This window comes from Mesoplodon densirostris, chromosome 3 (genome assembly GCF_025265405.1).
Source record: "Mesoplodon densirostris isolate mMesDen1 chromosome 3, mMesDen1 primary haplotype, whole genome shotgun sequence".
NCBI lineage: Eukaryota > Metazoa > Chordata > Mammalia > Artiodactyla > Ziphiidae > Mesoplodon > Mesoplodon densirostris.
This window is the reverse complement of record NC_082663.1, coordinates 61,494,649-61,509,547: the sequence shown is the minus strand read 5'-3', so window position 1 is coordinate 61,509,547 and position 14,899 is coordinate 61,494,649. Positions and strand designations below refer to the sequence as shown.

Genomic DNA, 14,899 nt, shown 5'->3' with positions numbered 1-14,899 from the left:
AATTTAGAGCAGTCCAACAGCGCCTACTAACACCATATATTTTGCAATGCCTTATTAAATAATTTTCAGATGAAATAACCTATCTGCACACATAAATTTAAAATACCTATATAATATCCTAACAGTAATAAGGAGAAATCAAACAAATAATAATGTTTAAAAATATGTAAATGTCCCAGTGTAACAACTTTAGAATATAAAATGAAGACAAGAGATGCTTGCTTCTTTCTTTATTTTTTTAATATTTATTTATTTATTTATTGGCTGTGCCAGGTCTTAGTTGCAGCATGCGGGATCTTTAGTTGTGGCATGCATGCAGGATCTATTTCCCCAGCCAGGGATCGAACCAGGGCCCCCTGCATTGGAAGCATGGAATCTTACCCATTGGACCACCAGGGAAGTCCCAAGAGATGCTTGCTTCTAAATGTAGAATCACCATGAATGCAAAAACCACCAATGAAGACAAATATAGGTGAGCTTATTAGCAACTTAAATATCACAACTAGTGTTTTGTTACTACTGGTGATGTGATGTTTGGAAATGATGAACAACTCTTGGTAAGATTTTAAATAAAACAAAATAAAGGGCTTCCCTGGTGGCGCAGTGGTTGAGAGTCCACCTGCCGATGCAGGGGACACAGGTTCGTGCCCCAGTCTGGGAAGATCCCACATGCCGCGGAGCGGCTGGGCCCGTGAGCCATGGCCGCTGAGCCTGCGTGTCCAGAGCCTGTGCTCCACAATGGGAGAGGCCACAACAGTGAGAGGCCTGCGTACCGCAGAAAAAATAAATAAATAAAATCTTCCCTTGATTTATAAGCAGTTTGACTCCTGTATATAAAAACTATATAAAAATACTTGTGTTTGGGCTTCCCTGGCGCAGTGGTTGAGAGTCCGCCTGCCGATGCAGGGGACACAGGTTCGTGCCCCGGTCTGGGAAGATCCCACATGCCACAGAGCGGCTGGGCCCGTGAGCCATGGCCACTGAGCCTGCACGTCCGGAGCCTGTGCTCCGCAATGCGAGAGGCCACAACAGTAAGAGGCCCGTGTACCGCAAAAAAACAAAAACAAAAACAAAAACAAACTTGTGTTTATATATAAAACAGAAAAAAGGTCTCAGCTTAAAGTAATAGAAACAAAATTTTCACCTAAATGGTTATCTATTAAGACACTGGAAAGTTGTACAGTATGTGAGCCAGTGCTTTATTATATGTAACTGTCCTGTGTATTCTGTCTTTGGTCAATGGAATGTGGGCTGAAGGGACAAGGTTCAGAGCCTACCTTAAGAGGCATCACAAGTTTCCACTCACCTTTCTCATACTTCTGCCATCTCCATGCAAAAACATATGAACTGGATAGCCAATTGTTCCAAGGAGGATTAAAAACCTGAACCTAATCTGCAACTTAGAGAAAACCCAGCAAAGCGCAACCTAGATCAGCCAGCCCCAAGCCAATCTACAGATGCATGGGTGAAAAGAAATGATCATTGCTTTCAGTTACTAACTTTTAGAGTGGTGGTAAGGCAGCATGACATAGTAATAAATGTCTGGCAAATACCTGCCCACCCAGCACAGGCAGTAGGGGCAAGTATGGTTAAAGGAGAAATAGAAAAGTCAATGAGAAATTCAGGATGCTGGACAGGGAACAGGTGGACACTGGGAAAAAGAAGGACTGGGTGGGATCTAGGGAAAAGGTAGACGTTAATTGGTGCTATATAAACACACAATGCTGAGTCACTAGCTGTATGAGTCACTGGGAATTGGGAGAGTCCTACACGAACCACACCAACAGGTATCTCAGGAGCTCACTCTCCTACAATCACCTTGAAGGACAGAATAGGTAAAGTCTGCCACAGTCTGACAGATTCACGTAAAGGTAGGCAGAGATGAAATGAGGATTGATTAAGGCCCATGGATGTCACAAAATAAAACCCGTCATCAAAATTCAAATCGTGGTTCATTTACCCTTTCAGATTATAAACACGGATAGCATTAAATAACCAGTAGGCCCACCGAAGGCTCATGGGTATTTGATTTTTGTCAACATTTTTGCCTTCAAAGGAACTGGTATCTTCTACAAACTTGGCTTCTAACATTTAGACACTTTTAGAAGTAATTAAATATATCTGTCACTCTACTTACTAATGTTCTGAATTTTTAGGGTTATTCAATGCTAAATAGAAAAAATAATGAGTTTTTTAAATTACATATAACCACAGGCAATGATTACAGGTTCAAATGACATAGGGATGCATTTCAAATAATTCATATATATTTTTTAAGATCTTCATATAACACCACATGACTCCATAAAGTTTCTAGAATCTACACAAAAAAATTGACTAAGCTTTTAACTAGTCAAAGCAATGAAGAAAATACAATTAGATACAAGAATCACAGAGTTCACAAAATAAAAACAAAGCAGTGATTATAAGTAACTATGCAATAAATTTGACAATCTGGATAAAATTTAAAAAAAAATTTTTTTTCAATGCAGCTTACCAAAACTGACACAAGAAGAAATAGAAACCAGCTCAGTGCTTTGTGACCACCTAGAGGGGTGGGATAGGGAGGGTGGGAGGGAGGGAGACGCAAGAGGGAAGAGATATGGGAACATATATGTATAACTGATTCACTTTGTTATAAAGCAGAAACTAACACACCATTGTAAAGCAATTATACTTCAATAAAGATGTAAAAAAAATGATTTTGTAATTAATCAGAGGCTTAAAAGCATTAAATTCTATACACATTCATATGAAATTTCAGCACGTTAGAAACAGAAGGAACCTTATCCAATCTGATGAAAGTGGAGATCAAATGACAGAACTGCCCATGAGGGACCTAGACTTGGGTCACAGGCAGAGCTGTCCTGTAGCTAGTAGTGTGGAACAAATTAGGGACCATTTTCTCTGACTGTGGCATGTTGTGAAGTGGGAGTTTGGGCATCTAGAGACAGCATAGCCATGACATGCTCATGTCCACTGGCAGGGGTAAGGCTCTGGCAAGCAGTTTCCCAGACGATGGGCATGAATAAAATGGGCATCTGGGCAGGACAGGGAGAGCTGTGTTAGGCGCCTCCAGAGGACTCAAGTCAGGATAGCAGAAGGGGTTATGACTGGAAGGGACATGCAAGGGGCTTCTGGGGCACTGGGAATAATCTCCTTCATGATCTGGGTGCTGGTTAAAGAGATGCGCTCAGTTTATAAAGATCAATTCAGCTATCCACTTTTAATATGCGCACTTTTCTCTCTGTGTATTACACTGCCATAAAAAAGATTTTAAAATAATTTAAAAGGGTTTTAGCCTCTATGTGTCCAGCGCCAGGCGTTACAAAGATCCCAGTGACTTGGCCTCTTCCCTTGAAGTTCAAGGGACTCAGTCTAGGGACTCCTGAGCCAAGGGACTCAGGAAAGCTCCTGTAGAGAGGCCACAATAACACAGCGTGAAAAGCACTCCTTCAGTGTGGCTGCAAGGGGACTGGGAGAGTCAGAGAAAGGGGCCCGAACTCTGCCATGGAGGGTCATGAAAAGTGAGTTTTAAGCTGAGGCTTGGAGGACGGGTAGGAGCCTATTCCATGGACCAATGTGCAGATGTTGGGAAGGGGAGGAGGAGAGGTGGTGGGAGGGAAGACATTCCAGGTCCACGAGAAGAGAAGATAAAAGAACTGTCAATTGGGCTTCCCTGGTGGCGCAGTGGTTGAGAGTTCGCCTGCCGATGCAGGGGACACGGGTTCGTGCCCCGGTCCGGGAAGATCCCACATGCCGCGGAGCGGCTGGGCCCATGAGCCATGGCTGCTGAGCCTGCGCGTCCAGAGCCTGTGCCCCACAACGGGAGAGGCCACAACAGTGAGAGGCCTGCGTACCACAGAAAAAAACAAAAAACAAAAAAAACTGCCAATCTCCAGTCCCATCAAATATACAGTCACAGTAGAATAAATAATGTCCCTCAAAACAAAACATGCAGTCTATTAATATAGGCTTATGACAGCTATTGGACACATAAGACTTACTGAGAACAGAGGTGGCGGGAGGAGGGAGGTCCTCAGCTTTAACAACCTAGGTCAGCAATGAGCAGTCATTCTCAAGGGCCATTGTATCAAACGTTTATAGGTATCTGCCTTTTTTCATTCAAAATGAAAATAGTTTTTATGAAACATAACTAATTTATGTTCTCACAACTTTGATTACCTTACTGATATTATGGACTAGAAAAGTATCCACAGGAGAAACTGGCATTGCTTTCTACCACTTAAAAATTAATTGAGACATATTTATATTTATTAAATACATTTGAGAAATAGCATCACAGGGACATCTTGAAATTAACTTTCACCACCTTTACTGATGCCTTAATTATAAAAGTAATATGTGCTTATTGTTGAAAACTCAAATGATTGAGAAATGTATCAAGTAAAAGTGTCAGGTCCTCTCCATCTTTTACCCCAAATAGTTTGGTCTTCATCCTTCCAGACTTTTTAACGTACCTTAATTTTTTAATAGAGACATAACAAATATTCTGGTTAATAAACTGCTATATTTTTAACTAATAACATATCTTCAAAATAGTTCCAGTACGTATAGCTTCACCTCATTCGTTTCAATGGCTGTGTAATATTTCATTATTTATTTATTTATTTATTTATTTATTTATTTATTTATTTATTTTCTTTTTGCGGTATGCGGGCCTCTCACTGTTGTGGCCTCTCCCGTTGCGGAGCACAGGCTCCGGATGCGCAGGCCCAGCGGCCATGGCTCACGGGCCCAGCCGCTCCGCGGCATGTGGGATCCTCCCAGACCGGGGCACGAACCCGTATCCCCTGCATCGGCAGGCGGACTCTCAACCACTGCGCCACCAGGGAGGCCCTTTCATTATTTAAATGCACTGTAACTGATGTAAACATCCTCTGATGAGCACTTAGGTTGTTTCTAATTTTTCACTATTGCAAATAATGATGCCGTGAACATCCTTCCAAAGTTCTGATGATTTATCTGAATATTCTGATACCTCTTAGTATGTCTAAAAGGGAGGGACTAAGACGTCTCCCAGGAAAGGGCTCACCCCAAGCGAAAGGCAATTTCAGACCCACTATTTATAATCCTAGGACAATGGGCCAGCATCAGCAGGGACAAGTAAATGTGAATACAGGACACTGTGTCACTTGAAGTGTCCTTTCACCAGCCCCCCAGCATTCACACATTCTCTAAGCTCCCCAGGGACATTAAGAGCACATGGTGGCATCAGCAGAGTCTACAGTACTGGAGCCAGGACGTCCTGGGCAAAGGGAAGCAGGTTTGGCAGCACTGTAGTGATGTTGCTGCAGGGAACTAGGGACAAGGACTGCAGGAGTGACCCCTAAGGATCCAAAGAAACAGTGAGGAATCAAAGAAACAGTGAGAAATCTTTAAAGAAGGCTGGGAATCCACAACTGGGGGAGGAACAGAACTGGAGAAATGACTGTAGAGGCTATTGTGGGTCTATAATTCTACCTCTACACTGATGTGGCCAATAGGAAACCCAGGCTGCAGATTTAATTGGATACTTCCAAAAATAATAATCTTTATACTTAAATTATTTGTGTGTTCAATGCAGCTCCTTCTGTGTTTAATGTGCAAGAACTGGGGGCATGCTGTCACGTGTTAAAAATAATAACAGTATGAGGGCCTCCCTGGTGGCGCAGTGGTTGGGAGTCCGCCTGCCGATGCAGGGGATACGGGTTCGTGCCCCGGTCTGGGAGGATCCCATGTGCCGCGGAGCGGCTGGGCCCGTGAGCCATGGCCGCTGGGCCTGCGCATCCGGAGCCTGTGCTCCGCAGCGGGAGAGGCCACAACAGTGAGAGGCCCGCATACCGCAAAAAAAAAAAAAAAATGACCTTTTCACAGCTGGAGAAATTAAGGCTCTGAGAGGTTAAGAAACTTGTCTATGGTTACACCATTTTTCTCAAACAGCTCATTAATTCATCTGACAGCATTTACTGAGCTCTTTAGACACTGGGGAGAAAACAGCAAAACCAAACAGCCACCTCCCTCTAATCCTGTCCTTGGCCTCCTGGAGCTTAACGGTTTAGTCAGGAGAGATAGATATTAATGAAAGAATCTCATTTTTTTAAAAAAGGGAAATGGTAAAATTAATGAGCTTTATAAACAGAGTTGCCAGATTTAGCAAATAAAAATACAGGATGCCCAGGTAAATTTAAATTTCATATAAACAGTAAATCATGTTTTAATATAAATATGTCTCATGCAATATTTGAGACATTTATGTTAAAAGTGAATTCAGATTTAACTGAACATTCTCTTTTTCTCTGACAACCTTATATATAAGGAAAAGTACACTGTGATGGGAGAGGGAATTTTAACCTCACAAAAGAGGTTTGGGAGGCTTCCCCAGAAAGAGAAGACCGGACTAAAATCTGAGTTACATAAAGCATTAACGTGACAAAGGAATGTTGGAGCAGGTGATAAGGTTGCCATGGGAGCCGAAGACTGATGTTTGAAGTTGCGAGGATGGGAGAGCTTTGGGGGTTATGTAACATGAGGTTACGGAGGTGAGCTGGGGCCAGACCCCCTAGAGCCCTGAAGGCTGTGAAGGCTAAGGTTTTCAGTCTTTATGCCACTGGACTGACCGGTTACATACGATGCTCGCTCTGCCTAGGCCCATCTGTCTCCACAGAGTCCTTCCCAACCCCCTGCCTCAGTCACTCTGCCTCTGACTTACCAAAGAAGTTAGCCATCTTGAATCCTCCTTGCCAGCTAGAATGTGATTTCTCTGAGAGCTTCAGGTAGATAGTCCACAAATATCAAAGAGAACAACAGAGCTTAGAAAGCCCATGCATTCTGGGTCCTTGCTGCACTGCCTAGTACTAGTTCAAGTGTTCCTACAACTGTGGTCCCCAAACGACAGCATCCAACCCACGTGGCAGAGCCTGATAAACAGCATACTCCGGGCCCACCCATGAAACCACTCATTTAGAATGTCTAGGATGGGGCTCAGAGACCTCCATTTGAACAAGCTCCCCTGGAAAGTATGATACACATGACTATTTGAGAGCCCTGATCTATTAAGCTATTCTAGGATTCTAGTTCATAAGATTTTCAAAGTGGCAAATGACAGGAGAAAGCACTTAGTCTAACTTGTCATAAATCTCATTGTGCTCTTGAACTGTAAGAGGGCCCAAGTGCTATAAGAAGACTAAAACCCATCAATATAGTTCTCAGTGTCTGGTCTTAATCATTTGTATTATATACGGTTCACAGTAAAAGATATAGCAGGCATGGTGTGCATTAGGTAGTCAAGAGAAAACATTTAAAATGTTGTCACGTTAAAGCGATCTGAATATCCACTTTATGTCAAGCTGAGATTATTATTTTTCAAATTTGGTCTTTTAAAAACGTTTTAACTCATACCCCTCATGGCATAATACAAAATCTAATAGACAAATTATACTACAAAAACAAAGCCCATAGTCCCATGTAAAATTTCAGTATGAGTTAATCAAAAACATTTCTTATACTCTATTTATAAGAAAAGTTCAAATTTAAACTATAACTCATTATATATTTCTATATTTCACAGAGGAAAAGAATATTAGCACCAGAAAGGACCAAACCATCCAATTCACCCCCTCCATCCATTTCATTTTGTTCACTTCGTCCCAATAAGGGAAGCCATCGTGATATGCAACCGCTACTGACCCTTCCTAATGACAAGGGGTGTTTGTGATAAAACTAAATGGTGTCTTTATACCCTCTTACAACATCTTTTCAGCCAGAATTAAAACAGTAACTTCATCTTCCATTGTTATTTCATCTGTGTCAAAAAGAAAGAAGCTTCGAGTTCTGTCCACTGCAACATTTTGCAATGGCTGCTCAATAGAGCTGGAATTTAAAAAGCAAAACCCAAAATAATTTATCAACGTTGGACCAAAACTGCATGAGCGGGCTGGGGGTGAGGAACTGCCTCTCCTAGGTTTACAAACAGACTTCATCTAAATGATGAGTTTGTGTTAAACGAGCAATGATATACATGTTGTAAACCATGGCTCAGACCGAAACTTCAGCAACATAGAGCCAAGAAGCACTGGTGAATCACAGATCTTCCCCTGATGCAGCCACAGAGAATAAAAAGGACATTTTAACTTTTAGTCCACAGAAATCTACCATCATGAGTAACATGAAAAACAACATAGTGATCTGCTTAGGAAGGCATTTTGACACATCAGATGTTTTCATTCATGAAATATGTCATCAACAAGTTTCCCTCAGAAGAAGAGCTAATATCCCTAATTATAGGAAATGGATTTTCTGGTACTCGTGGTCACGTAATATACTGCAGATTTTGATGCCTTTTGCGGTAATCGCCTTGAGGGTGGAAACTGCATCCTGTTCTCTGAGGGACCTTCCACACTTCCGGAATATGACAGCATTAATAATGAGTAGGATTTTTACCTAAAAGCTTGTCGGCTAGTCTGCCGCTCACACCAGAGAAGCTACTTTTAAATGTCACTGGGTCATGAAAAATAAATTTGATTTCTCTACCACATCACCAAAAACATTCAGATGTAATCCAGAGCTTCTCCCCCACCCCACTTCTCCAGACAGCCAGCAGCTAACGGCATTTGATTTTATATTAGACTGCTAGGAAAAGTCTATTGTCTGCATTTGCTGGCATTGAAGGCCAAGTTTCATTAAAGGAACAGTGCCCAAGGAAGTCTCCAGAATTTTTTTTAAAAGATAAGTGTTTTCTTTCTCCTTAAAGGGACTTTGTTTCGTAATATTTTCCATTCATAGAGAATCTGTATGTCCAAAACTCTCTGAGACTCTTTTGTCCCCAAAACAACTTTTTAATAAGAGCTAGTCTCAGCTATTTTTCACATTTCTCAAACAGGGAGGATGAACCCAAGAGGGTAAGTCACTTGCCCATAACATAAGGTGACATAATACTTGGGAAAATGAGACCAGGATCTTTGTCTGTGGGCTCTTTAATAACTGCTTTTCCTCCTTCCTCCCTTAACCCCACCCCACTATCCCCCTGCGTTCCCTTTGCCACGCGTACGGCAGACTTAGGCTCATTCAGGAAAACCAGTAGAAAAACCTCTGCCATTAGGTTTCCAGAAAGTAGGGTCCTTCTTTTTTGTTAATACATAGAATGAAACATGGATTGGGCTTTTTATTCTCTACCACGGAATGCATTTGTAGTACTGTTTTTAACATATTTTTAGGTTATAAAGGAGGAATGCGACACATCGTTTTGCAAGCCTTTCTCAGCTCCACTTAGAGGCCAGGCCTCCTGACAAAACTCCTGAAGAATGGCGAAGGAATGGATTAGCCTTACGATATCTCAAGAACCTCAACATCGAAGCTTTCACATGAAAACTTGCCGCGAGCACGAGGCCTTTCGGAACGTGCCACTGAAAATGAGTGGATGTCAAAGAGATTAATGCCAAATCCTCCTCCAGGATTAAGGATCAGAATTAAACTGAAACGGGCTTCCCTGGTGGCGCAGTGGTTGAGAGTCCGCCTGCTGATGCAGAGGACACGGGTTCGTGCCCCGGTCCGGGAAAATCCCACATGCCGCGGAGCGGCTGGGCCCGTGAGCCATGGCCGCTGAGCCTGCGCGTCCGGAGCCTGTGCTCCGCAACGGGAGAGGCCACAACAGTGAGAGGCCCGCGTACCGCAAAAAAATAAATAAATAAACTGAAACAACTTTCTTTCTAGCGCTGTCAGTCAGCTAAGAATGAAGGGAGGAGGTCCAAGGAGAGAGGAGACCATCAGGGAATTCCTGTGGTGGCGCCCTGAAAGACGCCCCATCTTTTCGGTCCCCCGGGGAGCGCCCGGCCGCTGCGGCGCCTTCCCGGCACTGCGGCGCACTGCGGAGCCTCCTGCCCACCCGCAGCCCCGGCCCGGCGGGGCTTCGGTAGCCGCCCGGCGCCGCCGCCGCCCGCCCCCGCAGCAGTCTGCCGGGTCCCGCCCTGCCCTCCCGTCCCCACCCCCACGCCGCGCCGGGTCGCGGCTGTCCGTGCCGGGTGCGCTGCAGGGAATCCATCACCCGAGAGCCTTTGACGCACACGCGCGCGCTCCCGGACCGAGACTCCGACGCCTCCCCATCCCCCGCCCCCGCCCCCGCCCCCGGGTCTGCATTTGCATCACTCGCACACGTAGCCGGTGACGCTAACGCCCTCCCCTACCCCACCACCCACGCTCCACCTCCCCCCCGACCCCGGCTCCAGCCTTCCAGGCAGCACCTCCAGCCCCTGGGACTCAGCCCTCCCTCTCCGCCTCCGCGCGCCGGGCGCTTAAGGTCCCCGCACGCCCACACTAAGGCTCTGAGTTCTGCATCTGCGGCGAGGTGCCTGCTGCCCCCTGCCAAGTTCATCACCATATTCCGCAGTCCTAATGGGCCCAGCCCGGGGAGGTCCCCTAGGCACTCGAGAAAAAAGTCTTCCCAGTTCTAGAACCCAGGAGGAGGGGAAAGAGCCCGCCAAGAGAAAGGGTCAATTGGGTTGGGTGATCACCTCCACAGCCCTCCTCACCACCTGAAATCACTTGGATAGTTAGTTTGTTTACGGGTGATGGCCCCTCTCCCAGCTGAGCCTCAAGCCAGTGAGTCTATTTCGCTGTGCCTGGCCACAGTAGGCGGTCAATAGGTTATTACTGAATGAAGGCGTAATGCAGGCAAGCGCAGACACTCACAAACAGCCCCGAGGGTTTCCCTGCTCTCCATCCCTCGCTTGTGCTCTCGTAGACGCTAGGCAGGGGCTTCGGGGATTTATGTGGAATAGTTTTTAAATCCCCGATGTTTCTTTTAGGCTCCCGCAGAGCCTACTGCGGCTGCTTTCGCCCTCCCGCCACCCACACGTCTGCAAAGGGATTCCCGGCTAAAAGTTGAGCCCAAGGCTGGGTGGGCATACAGGTCGCGTAGCCGGCCAGGGTTTAGGAGCTGCTTGTTTTAAATCAGCCTCCCCGTGACCGTCGAACCACGCAAGCAAAGGATGGTGGAGGTCCCTACAGAAGGCGAGGGTGGCCCCCACATCCCCGCGGCTGCCTACCTGCCTCCCCCGGGGATCTGGGATAAAGTGCACCCGCATCCCCTGACCTACCCCGGGCAACCGGGGGTCACTCCATCTGCTTTACCCCAGACTTCCTCGGTCCTGCTCCAGCGAAGGCGCCCGGCCGGGCAGCACCTGGCACCTGCAACCCCTTCCCCGGGGGCAGGTGGGGCAAAGTTGCTCTTCTAAAAGGCTACGAAAAGTTCCCCAGGCTGCAGCGCCCGGCCAGCGGGTCCGGAAAGGAAATAAAGTAGCGTAGGGAAAACCCGCCAACGCTGCCGGGGTCCCTCACTCACCGCTCCAGTCGCCGGGGACCCCCTGCCCAGGATGGTGTCAGCGCTTCAGCGGCGGCCGCCGCTCGGGCTCGCTCCTCGGGGCCGCCTCCTTCTGCCGCTCTCTCCTGCAGCGCACGGAGTGGTGACTCCTCCGAGCGGGTCAGCGGCGAGAGGAGGGGCGAGAAAGTGGCTCGGGGCTCGCACTCTGCGGACCTCCTCCGCCGCCGCCGCCTCGCCTCCGCCCCCGCGGTGCTGCAGTGCCCGGAGACGGCGTGGCGCGAATACTAGCGGCGCGCAGGGAGGGAGTCACTGCGCGCGTGGGAGGCGCGAGCTACGCACGATTTGCTGCGGGGTGGGCTGACGCGCCCCGGGAAGTCTGGGTGCGAGGCGCTGCAGCTGCGCGGGATGGGGGTGGGTAGGGCCACCCCCAAGTCGCTGGTACTTTTGGAGAAGTCAGGGCTCCGAGTTCGCAACAGAATGATGGAAAGGGCCCCAGTTCTTAATTAGTCACTGGGTGTGACTATGCATTGCGCACCCGCGGGCGGCTCTTCGAGTCTGTCCCGTGGGACAACAAGGAATTCTGAGTGCTGGACCCGGCTAGTGCCAGGGGCAAAAGGATTTGCCTCCTATTTCTGGGCCTGGGGCTGACCTGTTAACTTTGACTCGGCTTCCTGGGAGCCCCCAGGCTGGGCGAGGTTGCCTATTCCCCCTCCCCACCGCCACGCTGACAGACAAGTCGAGGCAAGCCTTGGGGCGCAGCAGGAGCAGACAGGTGGAAACTTTGCCTGGCGCCTCGCGTCACCCCAGTGCCAGGTAGGGCCAGATAGCCGGACTCCCAAGCAGACATTTGAAATGGCCTTTTGGGGGGAAACTACCTTATAAAATTTTCTTTTTAAATAGCCAAGGGAATTTTGTATTTTTAGGAACACTTCGCCCCTCGCAGTGCTGGAGACCCCAGCTGGAGCTTCCCCCATTTCAAAGCGGTTGGGTTCAGCGGCTCGGGAGAAACCTGCCTCGAAGAGGCCACACCCAAGGCTGGCGTGGCCACCTCGCAGCGGCAAGAGAGGGCGTTGCCCCCCGCGGGCCTGGCGCCGCCGCCCCTTCCTCCTTCCCACGCTCACAGCCCCCTCAGCACCACCTCCCGCGCTGCCACCTAGACGCTGCGGGAAGGGGGCCTCCCCTAGTCCCCGACCCAGCCAGCTCCGCGCTCACGCGGAACCCAAGCCGGGTGGGAAGCGGCCGCACAGGCAGGTGCCTTCCCCGCGATCACTGCTCGGATGACGGGTGCCCCGAAGCGAGACAAAGCGCAGCGCCTATGCAGGCTGCCGTGCGTGGAAACCACACACACACACACACACACACACACACACACACACACACACACAATCTCCCAGTGTGTTCTATTCGTGTAAATATGCCTGGATGATTGAATGGACGGACGTGTGGGTATAAATATAAATATTACATGTACATGTGCGGGGAGAAGGAGGTATCTGGCACCTTGGGCAGCCTGCTGCCCAGAGAGGGTGGTGGGAATGAGGCGGTTCACCCTGATCAGTGTTGCAATGTGAGCTTTCCGGCTTGGTTTGTGCCACTATGCCTGATACTATGGAAGGAAGAAAATACAATCCTTGGCCTGTAACTTTCCCTTCTCTCCATTTTGGGCACTCTAGAATTTAAATTATGATTCCCGTGTCCCATGGAACCTACACTTGCTGCACTGCTCTTTGAAAGCCTGACTGGGTCTTGTTTTGGTTAAAGACTTCGCAGTTTGCTACTGGGCATATACCCTGAGAAAACCACAATTCAAAAAGAGTCATGTACCAAAATGTTCATCACAGCTCTATTTACAATAGCCAGGACATGGAAGCAACCTAAGTGTCCATCAACAGATGAATGGATAAAGAAGATGTGGCACATATATACAATGGAATATTACTCACCCATTAAAAGAAACGAAATTGAGTTATTTGTAGTGAGGACCTAGAGTCTGTCATACAGAGTGAAGTAAGTCAGAAAGAGAAAAACAAATACCGTATGCTAACACATAATATGGAATCTAAAAAAAAAAAAGGTTCTGAAGAACCTAGGGGCAGGACAGGAATAAAGACACAGACGTAGAGAATGGACTTGAGGACACGAGGAGGGGGAAGGGTAAGCTGGGACGAAGAGAGTGGCATGGACATACACTACCAAATGTAAAATAGATAGCTAGTGGGAAGCAGCTGCATAGCACAGGGAGATCAGCTCAGTGCTTTGTGACCACCTAGAGGGGTGGGATAGGGAGGGTGGGAGGGAGACGCAAGAAGGAGGAGATATGGGGATATATGTATATGTATAGCTGATTCACTTTGTTATAAAGCAGAAAGTAACACACCATTGTAAAGCAATTATACTCCAATAAAGATGTTAAAAAAAAAAAGACTGCAGTTTGCTACCATGTGTGCTGCTGAAAAGTGGTCAGGCAACCTGAAGATCATACTCATTTGTATACCATGGATCCTTCTACACTAACAAATTATTTAATTATGTAGGCTAAAATTATTGTTGTTACCATGAGAAGGAAAATATGCCTTATGGGAGTGCCTATAAATCCAGCATTGGAAATAAAATTTTTAAATTTTTAAAAATCATAAATCTTCCCAGATCGCCTACATATTATATATATATATATATATATATATATATATATATATATATATGTATATATAATTCTGAGCTCTCAACTGCAAAATGTGCTGGAAATTCATTGGGTTCCCAAGTGGATAACCTCTTGAGAACTTCCCCCCAAATGTCACAGTATAATGGATTATTTCTCCAGTGATAGTTCAGAAAACTATGAAACAAATCTTAAAAATGATCAACAGGCTCTGTGTTATGCTCTCTCTCCTTTAAATCATTCCCCTGTGCTGTCCATGGAAGATATTTAAAGGAGTGTATAAATTTTCTTGCTGCTGAGTTTTCATGTCTTGATGAACTTGAAGATAATAGCTCCTACAGGAAAATTCTTGATTGTGTGTTTGCAGGAAATGGCCAATTTAAGACCAGGTTGTGTTGGAGGAAAGTATTTTCATGTCGTGTCTCTGGAGCACAACACACATTTGCTCACAGTGATGGTGTGCAGAGGCTCCTTGGCTTGCCCTCCAGGGCCGTCCTCCTTATTGGGTCTCACCTGGTGCATCCCTTGGCCCCAGGCCTATTGGATCAGGCACTCAGAACAGTCTTCTTCATGCCTCCATTATAAGGATATGTTTCTCTCCTTAAAACACTTGCCTTGCAGGAGCTGATAAAGGGTAAAGGGGACACGTGCCTTGTCCCCACAGAATCCCAGTGTTCTAAAGTCACTACACACCTACAAATCAGGAATTTTATTCCTCTGTGTAGTGGGTGCTTGTGATGCTAGAAAGCAAGCTAATAAAGACACCTAAGGAGCATCAAAGATCTGTCCTCACATATACAAAATGGGTTCAATACAGTTAATTCATACTAAGTACAGAAGCCATGGTGATTAAATTTGATACCATATTCAAGAAGCACAGTGCCTAGCACATAGTGGCCAGAGAATAAATATTAGTCCCCTTT

At 46.6% G+C, this 14,899-nt stretch overlaps 1 protein-coding gene across 1 annotated transcript in view; it reads right to left on the bottom strand.

Annotated features, from left to right (window-relative positions):
• Positions 1 to 11,769, bottom strand: part of SV2C (synaptic vesicle glycoprotein 2C) — a 237,189-nt gene extending 225,420 nt beyond the window's left edge. Inside the window, exon 1 of the mRNA XM_060093060.1 lies at positions 11,339 to 11,769. The gene's annotated coding sequence lies outside the window, so the exon portion shown is untranslated. The remainder of the gene's footprint in view (positions 1 to 11,338) is intronic.
• Between the last annotated feature and the right edge of the window lie 3,130 nt (positions 11,770 to 14,899).